Genomic DNA, 16,105 nt, shown 5'->3' on the forward strand with positions numbered 1-16,105 from the left:
AAAGGTGCATTACAAAAAGGCCTTCTCTGTTTTGTGCCTGTTGTTTTATATGATGATATTTTGCTGATATAACAGATAAATTACTTCTTGTCTTAGCAAAAACATCATGCATTGTCTTTTTAATTATATATACAGTTATAGGACAGAACTTCTAATGGTTACATTTTGTGAGGCCATAGAGTCGGGGAATGATAAGTAGTGTTGTGTAACTTTGTGTGACAGTGAGGACATTGAAATGTCCCGTCATGAAAAAGTGAGATTAGATCAATATCTTGTCATCCATGTGGAGAAATGGACATTGCAAAACACATTGAGAAATACAGAATGACTGGATAAGATTATTCCGTCTCCATCCTTATAAAGAGACGGGTAACTCACGACTGCTCAGCAAAGACGTCCACATCACCTCTAGATCTCACAGTGCTCACTTTGCATTCTGTGACACTAGTTTTTCTTGGTTCCGACAAACAAGCTGTGGAAAGGTGAGAAGTCAATTTAATCCTGATGTTACTTTAACAAATGCAAAATCTTTTAGATGAGATGTGATGAGCTTTGACACTGGTGAATGAAGGAGGTGAATGATTCTGGATGTGGCCATTGTGATTTGTTCCTCAGGATGAAGTGTGTTATGATCTTTCTGGTGTTGACGCTGGTCGTCCTCATGGCTGAACCCGGGGAGAGTGGTCCTCAAAGTATTACTACAGGCGCCGGTGGGCATGTGGGGCATCGTGGAGATTGTAAGTCACAAGTGTTCCTACATACTGAGTTGACGTTAACAGATTGACCTCTGATTTACACAAACAGCACGCTACTTTGGTCTGAGATCAACAAATCACACTTGACTGTACTAACTGACTACATACAACTTCATTTAGTTCTGTGATTAGCTAAAATCTTTTATTTAGTCCTGGCATCTCAGATAATTAACCTAAAACTAAGTAAAGAGAGCATCATTAATGTCCTAAATGCAAAGACTTTAAAATGTGATGATATACTAATGTTTATTCATGTCATTTTCATCTTTTTGTCTCTTTAGTTAACGGAGGTGGAAGGTAAGTATCAATGAATATTTTCTGTTGATTTTCAAACAGACGAATAAAAGAAATGAAGTCTTTGTGAAATTCCTCAAACCTATCAAACATAGCAAGCATCAGTATTAACCAGATCCCAAGTTGATGTCTTCAACTACCTTACTTTGTCCAACCCATTTAAATTCACGATGATATAATAGAGGGTAAAGAAGCAAGTCGACACATTTCAGAAGCTAGAATCAGTGAATTTCTGTCAGATTTGCTTGAAAAATTATTGCAAAATTATTCACTTATTGAATATTTGTCAATTAAGATTCTGTTGATTGACCTCTGTTGATAAATTAACTAACTGATTCCTCTCTTTTGTTCCCCCTTCTCTAACTTGGTATGCAAACAGTGTGGAAAGATCCCCAAATAGATTAAACTGCGATTGCACATGTAGAACACCGGAAGATGAAGTGGTCGACAATAAATGGAAGCTATACTATCAAGACTGAGTCTGTTCTTGATTTTGAAGATATAGTTTGAGCTATATCTTTGTGCTTTGCAAAGCAACACATAATTGGATGAGTAAACATGGAGCCCTTGAGATGTAGTGACTTTAGTCACAGTGCCAACTGATGTTGAAAAATGAAAATTGCTTGACAGTGAAAACTATCCTGCTGAATAAAGCTGCATTACAAAAGACCGTCTCTGTTTTGTGGTATTATTTAAGTGAACATGTGCTTGTTATTTTCTTGGTGATGATGATCAAGAACATTGTTTTTTATTAAGTCAGAGGTAAATGTTTATAATAAGTAGATCTAAATAATGTGTGTTGGTGTGATCAGTTTATTAAATGAACACTCTTCTTATTTCTTTCTGTTTCTGAATGTACTTGTGTCTCTGGTAAAGCAGTACTTTTGAAATGATTAAATTCTGGCATTTCCTCCATCAATCGATGAATCATTTGGTCTATAAAGCATCAGAAAAACAGTCAAAATAACAATTTTATAAGAAACAAGATGATCATTGTGTAAATGACATTTGTACTGTTGGCTGTTTCCAAAAGAGACAGAGACATGTAGGGCCGGATCTACTAAAGGTTTGCCTGTATTAAAATGCGTCCAATCTGCTTGCACACGCAAAAAAATGTACAAACTGATTTACTAACAGTGCGCAAAAAGGGGTTTCGTCTGTCAAAGGTGCAAAATAGCGCGTCTGCATCCAGTTAGTACATTTGCAGCAATGAATATGCGGTGTTTACATGCAATTGTGCGTGTTCTGGGTGGAGAAAATGTAAATATATTAATTTAGCACACACAAAGTGATTTATCAAACCTGAAAGCAATTTCGCTCATAGAAACTGCTTCTACATTTAACACGTCTCAAAGGGAGATGCAAACGGTTTGTATGCATAATTGCGCACACACGACTGCCGTTATTGTTGCAAGAAGGAGATGCCGAGACACATTTTTCACCCTCGTTTGAACATTTTTGGGATGAATGAGGAAACTATCATTAGAACATATGGCCTATCCAGCCTTGCCATTTTGGAGCTGTTGGAGGAACTCAGAGCGGATTTGGAGCCAGCTACGAGAAGGGGTCACGCAATACCTGCAGTTACAAAACTCTTTGAAGTTTACTATTATTATATTTATATTATTATACGCCAATTTTTCTTTTGTTCTTCTGATGTCTTGGTATCTCCTTTTCACTTCATCCACTGTTCGCCTGCTTTTTCCAACAGCATTAACTTTTTCACCGATTTTCTCCCACACGGCGTTCCTTTGCGCAACCGTCAGATTCCTTTGCTGCAGCTCATTGAAATGTTTATTCGCTTCCTCTACCAACACTTCTAATTCCAAAGGGTCGAATTTCACTCTCAAACTCGCCATGCTGAAAACCATGAAACACGCTAAACCCTCATTGCAATAGTTTGAACCCGTTTGAAATGTTTGAACCTGTTGTCAATTACGCAATCACTCTTAGTAAATGGCCCGCAAACCGCGGTTCAACCCCACAAGCAAATTTCTGGATTGCCAACGCAGATGAGTACAAGCAATTTGGGATCTTAGTAGATCCGGCCCTCAAGGTATTAAAATGTAAAATGAGTACAAAAATAATCTAATTTCTACAATCGAAAAGCTTGACCATCAAATGTTGGGAGCAGCTTTAGCCATAAGCATTTCTTTTTATCATTATCTTAAAAAATCTCATTTGTAAGAAAAGTCCATTTTCAAGTCTCATTCCCAACTCATCAAATACTGACACTTTGGGATGGAGGTCAACCCGACCTACAATCCCAAAGCCTCAGTATTTGACGAGTTGGAAATGAGACTCAAAATCTACTTTTCTTACATATAGGACCTTTAAATCTTTTAGCTGTTGCTGCAGTGCTACCATTACATTAGATGATACAACTGGCCGCTTTATAATAGTGTGAGGTTGTGGAATTTATGAAATAGAAAACAGCAAAAGTCATTGTTGGTGATTAACTGTTTCACATTTTAAGTTGTGGGTCAGTGTAACCCAGTTCAAATCATCTCCGTCTTCACAAGTACAGCTGTTATTATTTTCAATATGTCCGTCCATCTCTCTGTGGGCAGATTTTGCCAACACAATAGCATCACAGCTGTGTTAGATGCAGTCATGAAACTTCTCTGGTGTGTAGATGAGACCAAAATGAAGGCCGAGTTCAAAGATGGATGTGGTCCAAGCCACGAGTGCTGTGACAGCCCCTGCCTAACTGTGTGATATTTGTGTGTTGTGGACAAGTTACTATGTGGTACTGTTTCTCTTTGAAGGTGTTGAGGAGGACGTAGCAGTAGCCAGCCATATCACTACTGAGTAGTCATGGGGCCGAAGGTGATCATGTTTACGGACCTGCCATTGCAAGATGTTCTCTAGTTTACATTCAATTTCAGAATGTACAGTTATGTTAAAAGAATTAAAAATAAACGTATATACTGCATATTTCTTTTAATTCTACAAAGAGGGAGTTGACCTTTTTACCTCTGAGTTCTGAAATACCTTGTTTGTGCTTCAGTTGCTGATGAAACTGATAAATCACTTCCTTACTTAGGAAACATCATGCATTGTCATTACATTACATTACATTACTGTTGTTATTTTCTTACCCGGCCCAGGAATCCTAGAGGCCCAATATTACGCCCAAGAACACTTAAGTCACAACTGTGACGGCCCCTGCCTAACTGTGTGATATTTGGGTGTTGTGGACAAGTTACTGTGTGGTACTGTTTCTCTTTGAAGGTGCTTGAGGAGGACGTAGCAGTAGCCAGCCAGGTTTGGAGCACCTGAGCTAAGCGCTCCCACATGATAAAAGCCCAGCTCTGCTCTGCGTTCTCTCTCACTTGGTCTGGACCCAGCCACCATCCACACGCCTTTGCTTTGTTTGGTTTTGTCTTTGCGCTACAACACTGCACACCTCATAACGCTCACACATTCACATTTACATTACTGATAATACTGACTCACACACTCACCAAAAAACTCACCACTTCTGAAATACCTTGTTTGTTCCTCAGTTGCTGATAAAACTGATGAATCACTTCCTTCCTTCCATCATGCATTGTCATTACAAACATGTGAGGCTCAAACACAAAACATGTACATTTTCTGTCCAGGTGGTATTTATTTTATGTTAAAAATATAAGTGTACATAAAAAATGACATGGAATTAATCTATATGTTGATAATATCCTATACACAGTGTTGGGAAGGTTACTTTCAAAACATATTCCATTACAGAATACAGCATACATGCTCAAAAATGTAATCTGTAACGTATTCCGTTACATTACTCAATCTGAGTAACGTATTCTGAATACTTGGATCACTTCCACATTGAATTGCATTTTATAAAAGTAGGAATGCAGCAATTAAAGGATAAGTACCGTTTTTTACAACCTGGACCTTATTTCTGGCAAAACATATGGTCATTTACTCACCCAGATAACTTTGGTGTCATTCGGCGTCGTTCGGACGAAATTAGATCCAGTATAGCGGCGATATATCCATATAATGGGAGAGACAGGGCAGCGACACACAGCCTCTATATAACGCATTATCTGCCACGAAACTAGTTAATTTCATCAATATTTTGTTATGAAATGCTAGCGCTATTCCCCTCTGAGTCCGGGCTCGTCCATTATCAACATCCGGGGTCAAACTAGCAGTAGCAGCTACAGGTAAACAAGCCGCGATGTCGCGGGTGCGCGCGCAGCTCAGAGACGACATCTTCCAGGTCAGAGGTAGTAGATCAACCTACAGACCCCGGATGTTGACAATAGACGAGCCCGGACTCAGAGGCTAATAGCGCTAGCATTTCATAACAAAATATTGATGAAATTAACTAGTTTCGTGGCAGATAATGCGTTATATAGAGGCTGTGTGTCGCTGCCCCGTCTCTCCCATTATATGGATATATCGCCGCTACACTGGATCTAATTTCGTCCGAACGACGCCGAATGACACCAAAGTTATCTGGGTGAGTAAATGACCATATATTTTGCCAGAAATAAGGTCCAGGTTGTAAAAAACGGTACTTATCCTTTAAATCCTGCTTACTAAACAGGCCTATTCTGGTGTGTTCTTCTGTTTCAACTGGCTGAATGTGTTAGGCCCAAGTCTCCCTGAAAGTGCAATATATTTTATACATATATAATTTGCTTTAGAGGAACAAAGACTATAAGGGTATGTTAATGCAAAAGACAAAAATAAAATATTCTGTTTCTGTACAGAATTTGCTATCTAACAACTAAGTACATAGGTGTTGCAACTTATCAACTTAAAATAAAAAGCACCAGAAGAAAACCTGCATTTTCCCTTTCCCTTTTTACAGATTTTACAGGATAAAAACACAAAAGGATGATATGAAACATTCCTTAAAAAAGATTGTTACAGCTGACTATATTCACATTAATGTTCATCTATTAAGAATGACACACTAATAACAGTCTTTCAATACAAAACAGAAACTCAAACTGAATGTGATGATGGCAAAATAATATTCTTTTTTTGAACTACGCCACCAAATATCATTTTACCCACATGAAACAATGTTATATTGAAAAACCAACATTACTTATTGGTAATGTAACAACAAAGACTAGCAGCAAAAACCTATCCGAAATGTCAACATTGCACATAACCTTGGGTGAAAAACATCAAAACAAAAACCATTTACAGTAGGCATGTAAGGTGTCGCTTTTATATGAATGTCAGATGAAAAAAGACAACAGTTGGTTATTCAAGAATAGAGAGGTTGTCAATGTATGCATTGCCTGTGAACCTAAAGACCAATGTGTTTTGAGCCACCTACCTACATATTTGACCCACCTACTCCACAAGTCAACACTCCAGTAAAGGTGGTTGTATCGTAGCAGGAGAGCCTGCTCAAAGTGCTTATCTGTCATTTTGTTACGGTGTGGAGTGAAAATAAGTCCTCCCTGGCTAAAGAGCCGCTCGACAAGACCACTTGATGGCAGAGTAGTATATTACTTTAAGAAGAGGGCTCTGATCATTGGATACATCTTCAATGAAGCCACTGACTTGTCTGGATCTTGGAGATACCTCTGCACCTCTTCCTCCGCTGATGAACTTGTCATCTGTGCTGTCTCAAAAGTGAAAAAGTTGTCATCATCTTCTGGATCACCTCCAACTGCAGCATTTCCAGTGGTGCCGGCATCCTCAGAAGGCTCTGTGTGAAGAAGACGAGTCTCTTGGACCATTTCTCTTTTCATGGCTTCCCTCTCTTCATCAGCAAGCCCCCACAGTCGAAAATTTGGGATGGTGGAAGCCGCCATCCTTGCCTCATGGGAGGCCAACACCTGCCCAAATCGAGTGTCAATGGCTTTGATAACAGCTGAGAGGATGAGGGTTGAGAACTGCACTTGTGTCAACGTTTCAGCTAACTTGGCTTTTAGACTGAGAATGGTGGGAACTATGTATCCAAAGTTACAGTTCTTTTCTCCCTGGAGCAGGTTGATTAGGCAAGAGGTTTCAGAATGGCTGTGTACTCTTTTAGAAACATTGTCTCTTGAGGATGCAGTTTGGCCACTTTCAGATGGTCAAAGATTCCACTGAGCTGACTCTCAGTGAGACTCATTAACTTCTTGATTGCATGATACTCTGAGCTCCACCTAGTCACTGAAGGTACCACACATCTCATTTGGGCAATTTCCTCAATTGCATCAGCAGCACCTGATGAGCGATGAGCCTTATTCCAGATTGCAGCACATTTTGACATTGCTCTTCTGTATAATTTTCAAGAAACACCCTGTGAGGCAACTTTGTCAAGATCAGTCGTGGCAACAAGATTCAAAGTATGCGTGACACATCGATGGTGAGGTGGCAAAAAAAAGTTTAGCTCCTCTTCCTCTTGCTCCTCCTGAAGAACTGCAGAGACATCAGCAAACTGCACATCATCTGTGCTATCCATCTCATCATCCATTTCACACCCTCCATATTCACTGAATGCCTTAACGAAATTGCTTCCATTGTCAGTGACTGTGGCACTGACTTTGCCTTGGATTTGGAATTCTGCATGAACCTGACTAATTTTGGCAGCAATGACATCATAGGTGTGGTGGCCCCTTATCCTTTCACATGCCAACGCAGCAGACTTTCGATCTCATGTCTCTGGCTCAATCCAGTGACACGTGATTCCCATGAAACTCCTATGATGAGCCATCCATATATCTGCTGTTGTGCACACAGTTTGAACATCCTGAAGAGTCAGTAAGTGCCTCCTTCATATTTTGAGATCCCCTTTCGATGCGCAGCATCGATGTTTTTCTGCACATTGGTGTCCTACCCCCACTAATTCCGTTGATCATCTTACGGAATGAGGCATTCTCCACTAATGAAAAGGGCTGCACATCTGCAATTATGAACTCAAGAACCAAGGAGTTTACTTTCCTTTGGGTGATTGCTGAGGTGCTGAGTATTGCTTGTTTGAGAGGAGGTGTGGTGGACCACCATCATCTGATGGCATTTCTGCTCTTTGCAAGATACTGGAATGCTTCCTGTAAAATAAAGAAAGACAGAAAGAGCACAAATTAATAACACTGAAATAGTTTTATGCTGGGATGAATAAAGAGGACTATTGTAGGCCTATACAGGTGGTTACTCTCTAGGCTAAATACAACATCCTAGAGGTGCTGATGGTGTCATTACACTTCACAGTAATCATTACGCATACAGGGATTAAAGCAAAAAAAAAAATCATCTGACTGAAAAAATTTTTTTAAGCAATCGCTTCACGTCGTGGCCGCATACCACCTCGGCCATGCATTAACTTTTGATATTTCGAAGGCAATGTCGTCCATGTTCCCATACTAGTTCAAAGCTAGGGCATAAAACCAATATTTTTTGCAAGACTTTACCATTTGTTAATGGGCTATAAATGACAAAACATCTGCACAAGTATTCAGTGCAAGCATTTTTTTCCAGAACAATGCTTTCAAAAATAACAATAATTTAAAAAAGAATATTGTTTAAACAATAAACACAACAGTGTAACAGAAAAAAATAAGTTTAAATGGCAAAATACGTAAACAGTGTTGAAATTAGATTTGGAAACAAGAACAGAAAAAAAGAGAAAAGTAAAAGGTCTATTTCTTTTGCCTTTTCGTTGCCCTTACATTAGCCTTATGGCTAGCTTCAGACTGATGGCGTGAAAGGACTTTTTTTGCCATTGCTCCCAAACAGTATTTTCTTATGGCAAACCACACAAAAGCAAACGTCTGGCATTTTAATTTTTTTGCACCAAGAACTAAATGGCTTGCGATTATCACCTATTTCGCATAGCCAAGCCCACCTCCATTTATTTTTTTTACTGTTTTATCAATTTCAGACACATCGGTGCCTTCCTTTAGTAGAAGCGTGTCCATGCTGGCAAAACCAAAAGCAACATACCTGCTCCTCTGATAGGCTACTAACATGTTCAGATTTTACAAGATAAAGTCTCAGACTAATTTTAAGTTGTAACGTGTCCACCGGGGTCGGTCGCCCCCCCTAATTTTTTTTTCTCTTCGGATCTGCATCAATCTCATTCATGGCCTTTTCAGAGCCAAGTTTAAGCTAACGTTAGCTAGCATGTCAACTAGGGCTAGTCAGTCTTTCAACGGCTCTGGGGCTAGTAAATCAGCACATATGAGAATGTAAAGTCGCACATCAACTAAGCAGGTAGCTACCTGACAACTATAAAATAACAAGGTGACCAGTAAAACTACAGCAGACAACTACCCCTGGCTAATTAAAAAAACAACTTACTTTGAGAAGCTTCTTCAGGTTGGAGGTGGAGTCTTTGGATGCTGAAAGGAGGTTGGTTGCTGGCAAGCAGAGGTTGCACTGCACAGTTATTTTTCGTTCTCCCTTCTCTTTCTTTAATGTGAAATGCTGTTTGAATTTCCAAGATAGAAACGCATTCCTGCCCTGGCTCTGTTGTGCCGGCTCCGGCTCTACCTGTAGCTTCTGCTCCTCTTCCGACTTCATTGTGACTGATCACGCACATAGTGCTAGCTCATTTTTATTCGTTTTCATGTTTGGGCTTCTGGGAAATGCATCGAGTTGTCTTAATTTATTTAGAGAGTGAATAAATTTGTGAAACAGAAGTACCGTCATGTAATCCATTGATTTCAACAATGTAACTCTATTCTGAATACCATCTATTTAAATTGTAACTGTAACGAAATACTGTACAGTTACTCATGATTTGTATTCTGAATACGTAACACCGGTACATGTATTCCGTTACTCCCTAACACTGCAAAAAATGTAATGTAAATTAAAGTGTTTTCAAAAACATATCAATGCATTTAATGATGTTTAAAAAAAATTGCACTATGTGATATCTTTTGGTTTTCATCTGTCATCATTTAAACATTCAATTTGCTCAGCAAAGACGTCCACATCACCTCTAGATCTCACAGTGCTCACTTTGCTGTCTGTGACACCAGTTTTTTTTTTGTTCTGACAAACAAGCTGTGGAAAGGTGAGAAGTCAGTTTAATCCTGATGTTACTTTAATAAATGCAAAGTCTTTAAGATGAGATGTGATGAGCTTTGACACTGGTGAATGAAGGCAGTGAATGATTCTGGATGTGGCCATTGTGATTTGTTCTTCAAGATGAAGTGTGTTATGATCTTTCTGGTGTTGATGCTAGTCATCCTCATGGCTGAACCCGGGGAGAGTGGTTATTTTCGTACCTGTCGCCGAAATCCCAGTGGGCCAATATTACGCCGAAGACCACGTGAGTCACAAGTGTTCATACATACTGAGTTGATGTTGACAGATTGACCTCTGATTTACACAAACAGCAGGCTACTTTAGTCTGAGATCAACAAATCACACTTGACTGTACTAACTGACTACATGCAACTTCATTTAGTTCTGTGAGTAGCTAAAATCTTTTATTTAGTCCTGGCATCTCAGATAATAAACCTTAAACTAAGTAAAGAGAGCATCATTAATGTTCTAAATGCAAAGATTTTCAAATGTGATAATATACTAATGTTTATGAATCTTATTTTCATCTTTTTGTCCTTTTAGTGAACGGACGTAGAAGGTAAGTATTACTGAATATTTCTGTTGATTTCGAACAGACAAATAAAAGACATAAAAAGACTTGGTGAAATGCCTCAAACCTATCAAACATAGCAAGCATCAGTACTAACCAGAATGTACTGTGATTTTCCAAGACTTAACAATAGTGATCTCAGGAACAGCTCGCATTGATTCAGAAAAATGTAAAATTGCTTGATGTTGAAAACATTCCTGCTGAATAAAAAGGTGCATTTCAAAAAGGCTGTCTCTGTTTTGTGCCTGTTGTTTTAGATGATGATATTTTGCTGATATAACAAATAAATTACTTCTTGTCTTAACAAATCATCATGCATTGTCTTTTTAATTATATATACAGTTATAGGACAGAACTTCTAATGGTCACATTTTGTGAGGCCATAGAGCCGGGGGATGATAAGTAGTGTTGTGTAACTTGGTGTGACTGTGAGGACAGTGAAATGTCCCGTCATGACAAAGTGAGATTAGATCAACATCTTGTCATCCATGTGGAGAACTGGACATTGCAAAACACATTGAGAAATACAGAATGACTGGATAAGATTATTGCATCTCCATCCTTATAAAGAGACGGGTAACTCACTTTGTTGTAATGGATGTCCCCCTCAAACTATTAATACAGGCTCCGGTGGGCATGTGGGGCATAGTGGAAATTGTAAGTCACAAGTGTTCCTACATACTGAGTTGATGTTAACAGATTGACCTCTGATTTACACAAACAGCAGGCTACTTTAGTCTGACATCAACAAATCACACTTGACTGTACTAACTGACTACATACAACTTCATTTAGTTCTGTCATTAACTAAAATCTTTTATTTAGTCCTGGCATCTCAGATAATAAACCTTAAACTAAGTAAAGAGAGCATCATTAATGTCCTAAATGCAAAGATGTTCAAATGTGATAATATACTAATGTTTATTTATGTCATTTTCATCTTTTTTGTCTTTAGTTAACGGACGTAGAAGGTAAGTATTACTGAATATTTTCTGTTGATTTCAAACAGACGAATAAAAGACATGAAAAGACTTTGTGAAATGCCCCAAACCTGTCAAACATAGAAAGCATCAGTATTAACCAGATCCCAAGTTGATGTCTTCAACTACCTTACTTTGTTGGGCCCATTTAAATTCACAATGATATAATAGAGGGTAAAGAAGCAAGTCGACACATTTCAGAAGCTAGAATCAGTGAATTTCTGTCAGATTTTGCTTGAAAATTATTGCAAAATTATTCAATTGTTGAATATTTGTCAATTAAGATTCTGTTGATCGACCTCTGTTGATAATTTAACTAACTGATTCCTCTCTTTTGTTCCCCCTTCTCTAACTTGGTATGCAAACAGTGTGGAAAGATCCCAGAATAGATTAAACTGCAATTGCACATGTAGAACACCTGAAGATGAAGTGGTCGACAATAAATGGAAGCTATACTATCAAGACTGAGTCTGTTCTTGATTTTGAAGATATAGTTTGAGCTATATCTTTGTGCTTTGCAAAGCAAGAAATAATTGGATGAGTAAACATGAAGCCCTTGAGATGTAGTGACTTTAGTCACAGCTCCAACTGATGTTGAAAAATGTAAAATTGCTTGACAGTGAAAACTATCCTGCTGAATAAAGCTGCATTACAAAAGACCGTCTCTGTTTTGTGGTGTTATTTAAGTGAACATGTGCTTGTTATTTTATTGGTGTTGATAATCAACAACATTGTTTTTCATTAAGTCAGAGTTAAATGTTTATAATAAGTATATCTAAATAAAGTGTGTGTTGGTGTGATCAGTTTATCAAATGAACACTTTCTATTTCTTTCTGTTTCTGAATGTACTTGTGTCTCTGGTAAAGCAGCACTTTGGAAATGATTCAATTCTGGCATTTCCTCCATCAATAGATGAATCATTGGGTCTATAAAACATAAGAAAAACAGTCAACATAACAATTTTACAAAAGCCAAGATGGAAATGGCATTTGTTCTGTTGGCTTCTTCCAAAAGAGACAAAGACCTTAAGCAGCGGATCTACTGTACTAAGATCCCAGATTGCTTGTACTCACCTGCGTGCGCAAAATAGAAATTTGCGTGTGGGGTTGAACCACGGTTTGCGGGCCAACTCGTCAAATACTGACACTTTGGGATGGAGGTCAACCCGACCTACAATCCCAAAGCATCAGTATTTGACGAGTTGGGATTAAGACTCAAAAATCTACTTTTCTTACGAATAAGACATTAAAATCTCTTAACTGTTGCTGCAGTGCTACCATTACATTAGATGACACAACTGGCCACTTTATAATAGTGTGAGGTTGTGGAATTTATGAAATATAAAACAGCAAAAGTCATTGTTGGTGATTTACTGTTTCACATTTTAAGTTGTGGGTCGGTGTAACCCAGTTCAAATCATCAACGTCTGCTCGGGTACAGCTGTTATAATTTTCAATATGTCTGTCTGTCTGTCTTTGGGCAGACTTTGCCAACGCAATAGCATCACAACTGTGTTACATGCAGTCATAAAACTTTCAGGTGTGTAGATGAGAACAAAATGGCTGTTGCCAAAAGAGACAAAGATGGATGTGGTCCATGCCACGAGTGCTGTGACGGCCCCTGCCTAACTGTGTGATATTTGGGTGTTGTGGACAAGTTACTGTGTGGTACTGTTTCTCTTTGAAGGTGCTTGAGGAGGACGTAGCAGTAGCCAGCCATATCACTACTGAGTAGTCATCGGTCCGAAGGTGATCATGTTTACGGGCCTGCCATGCAAGATGGTCTCTAGTTTACATTTAATTTCAGACTGTACTGTTATGTTACAAGACTTAACAATAGTGATCTCAGGAACAGCTCCCATTGATTCAGGAAAAGGTAAAATTGCTTGATGTTGAAAACATTCCTGCCGAATAAAAAGGTGCATTACAAAAAGGCTGTCTCTGTTTTGTGCCTGTTGGCTTATATGATGATATTTTGCTGATATAACAGATAAATTACTTCTTGTCTTAGCAAAAACATCATGCATTGTCTTTTTAATTATATATACAGTTATAGGACAGAACTTCTAATACTCACATTTTGTGAGGCCATAGATCCGGGGGATGATAAGTAGTGTTGTGTAACTTTGTGTGACTGTGAGGACAGTGAAATGTCCCGTCATGACAAAGTGAGATTAGATCAACATCTTGTCATCCATGTGGAGAACTGGACATTGCAAAACACATTGAGAAATATAGAATGACTGGATAAGATTATTCCGTCTCCATCCTTATAAAGAGACGGGTAACTCACGACTGCTCAGCAGAGACGTCCACATCACCTCTAGATCTCACAGTGCTCACTTTGCTGTCTGTGACACCAGTTTTTTTTTGGTTCCGACAAACAAGCTGTGGAAAGGTGAGAAGTCAATTTAATCCTGATGTTACTTTAATAAATGCAAAGTCTTTTAGATGAGATGTGATGAGCTTTGACACTGGTGAATGAAGGCAGTGAATGATTCTGGATGTGGCCATTGTGATTTGTTCCTCAGGATGAAGTGTGTTATGATCTTTCTGGTGTTGACGCTGGTCGTCCTCATGGCTGAACCCGGGGAGAGTTGTAATGGATGTCCCCCTCAAACTATTAATACAGGCACCAATGGGCATGTGGGGCATAGTGGAGATTGTAAGTCACAAGTGTTCCTACATACTGACGTGACGTTAACAGATTAACCTCTGATTTACACAAACAACAGGCTACTTTAGTCTCAGATCAACAAATCACACTTGACTGTACTAACTGACTACATGCAACTTCATTTAGTTCTGTGTTTAGCTAAAATCTTTTATTTAGTCCTGGCATCTCAGATAATAAACCTTAAACTAAATAAAGAGAGCATCATTAATGTTCTAAATGCAAAGATTTTCAAATGTGATAATAATATACTAATGTTTATTTATGTCATTTTCATCTTTTTCTCTCTTTAGTTAACGGACGTAGGAGGTAAGTATTACTGAATATTTTCTGTTGATTTCAAACAGACAAATAAAAGAAATAAAAAGACTTTGTGAAATGCCTCGAACCTGTCAAACATAGCAAGCATCAGTATTAACCAGATCCCAAGTTGATGTCTTCAACTACCTTACTTTGTCCAACCCAATTAAATTCACGATGATATAATAGAGGGTAAAAGAAGCAAGTTGACACATTTCAGAAGCTAGAATCAGTGAATTTCTGTCAGATCCTGCTTGAAAAATTGTTGCAAAATTATTAAATTATTGAATATTTGTCATTTAAGATTCTGTTGATTGACCTCTGTTGATAATTTAACTAACTGATTCCTCTCTTTTGTTCCCCCTTCTCTAACTTGGCATGCAAACAGTGTGGAAAGATCCCAAGATGAAGTGGCCGACGAGAAATTGAGGCGATACTATCAAGACTGAGTCTGTTCTTGATTTTGAAGATATAGTTTGAGCTATATCTTTGTGCTTTGCAAAGCAAGAAATAATTGGATGAGTAAACATGAAGTCTTTGAGATGTAGTGACTTTAGTCACAGCTCCAATTGATGTTGAAAAATGTAAAATTGCTTGTTAGTGAAAACTATCCTGCTGAATAAAGCTGCATTAAAAAAGACCGTCTCTGTTCTGTTGTGTTATTTAAGTGAACATGTGCTTGTAATTTCATTGGTGATGATCAACAACATTGTTTTTCATTAAGGTCAGAGGTAAATGTTTATAATAAGCAGATCTAAATAATGTGTGTGTTGGTGTGATCGGTTTATTACTGTAAATGAACACTCTTCCTATTTCTTTCTGTTTCTGAATGTACTTGTGTCTCTGGTAAAGCAGCACTTTGGAAATGATTCAATTCTCGTATTTCCTCCATCAATAGATGAATCATTTGGTCAACAAAGCATCAGAAAAACAGTCAAAATAACAATTTTATAAGAAACAAGATGATCATTGTGTAAATGGCATTTGCACTGTTTGCTGTTTCCAAAAGAGACAAAGACATTCAAGGTATTAAAATGTAAAATGAGTAAAAAAATAATCTAATTTCAACAATTGAGAAGCTTGAGCCATATGAATTTACTTTTATCATTATCTTAAAAAATCTCATTTGTAAGAAAAGTAGATTTTGAGTCTCATTCCCAACTCGTCAAATACTGACACTTTGGGATGGAGGTCAACCCGACCTACAATCCCAAAGCCTCAATATTTGATGAGTTGGGAATGAGACTCAAAATCTACTTTTCTTACAAATAGGACCTTTAAATCTTTTAGCTGTTGCTGCAGTGCTACCATTACATTAGATGACACAACTGGCCACTTTATAATAGTGTGAGGTTGTGGAATTTATGAAATAGAAAAGAGCAAAAGTCATTGTTGGTGATTAACTGTTTCACATTTTAAGTTGTGGGTCAGTGTAACCCAGTTCAAATCATCTCCGTCTTCACAAGTACAGCTGTTATTGTTTTAAATATGTCCGTCCATCTCTCTGTGGGCAGACTTTGCCAACACAATAGCATCAC

At 38.1% G+C, this 16,105-nt stretch overlaps 2 long non-coding RNA genes across 2 annotated transcripts; both read left to right on the plus strand.

Moving 5' to 3' along the window:
• The first annotated feature begins 391 nt into the window (after positions 1-391).
• Positions 392-1,719, plus strand: LOC311271669. Its single transcript, XR_014624459.1, has 4 exons — positions 392-482; positions 616-737; positions 1,037-1,052; positions 1,429-1,719. It is a non-coding gene; the product is annotated as an uncharacterized lncRNA (long non-coding RNA).
• Positions 1,720-13,874: 12,155 nt separating this feature from the next.
• On the plus strand, positions 13,875-15,208 carry LOC311271666. Its single transcript, XR_014624454.1, has 4 exons — positions 13,875-13,991; positions 14,125-14,258; positions 14,561-14,576; positions 14,956-15,208. It is a non-coding gene; the product is annotated as an uncharacterized lncRNA (long non-coding RNA).
• Positions 15,209-16,105: the final 897 nt, after the last annotated feature.

The sequence above is a fragment of the Pagrus pagrus genome (genome assembly GCF_965226575.1).
Source record: "Pagrus pagrus genome assembly, chromosome: 16".
Lineage (NCBI taxonomy): Eukaryota > Metazoa > Chordata > Actinopteri > Spariformes > Sparidae > Pagrus > Pagrus pagrus.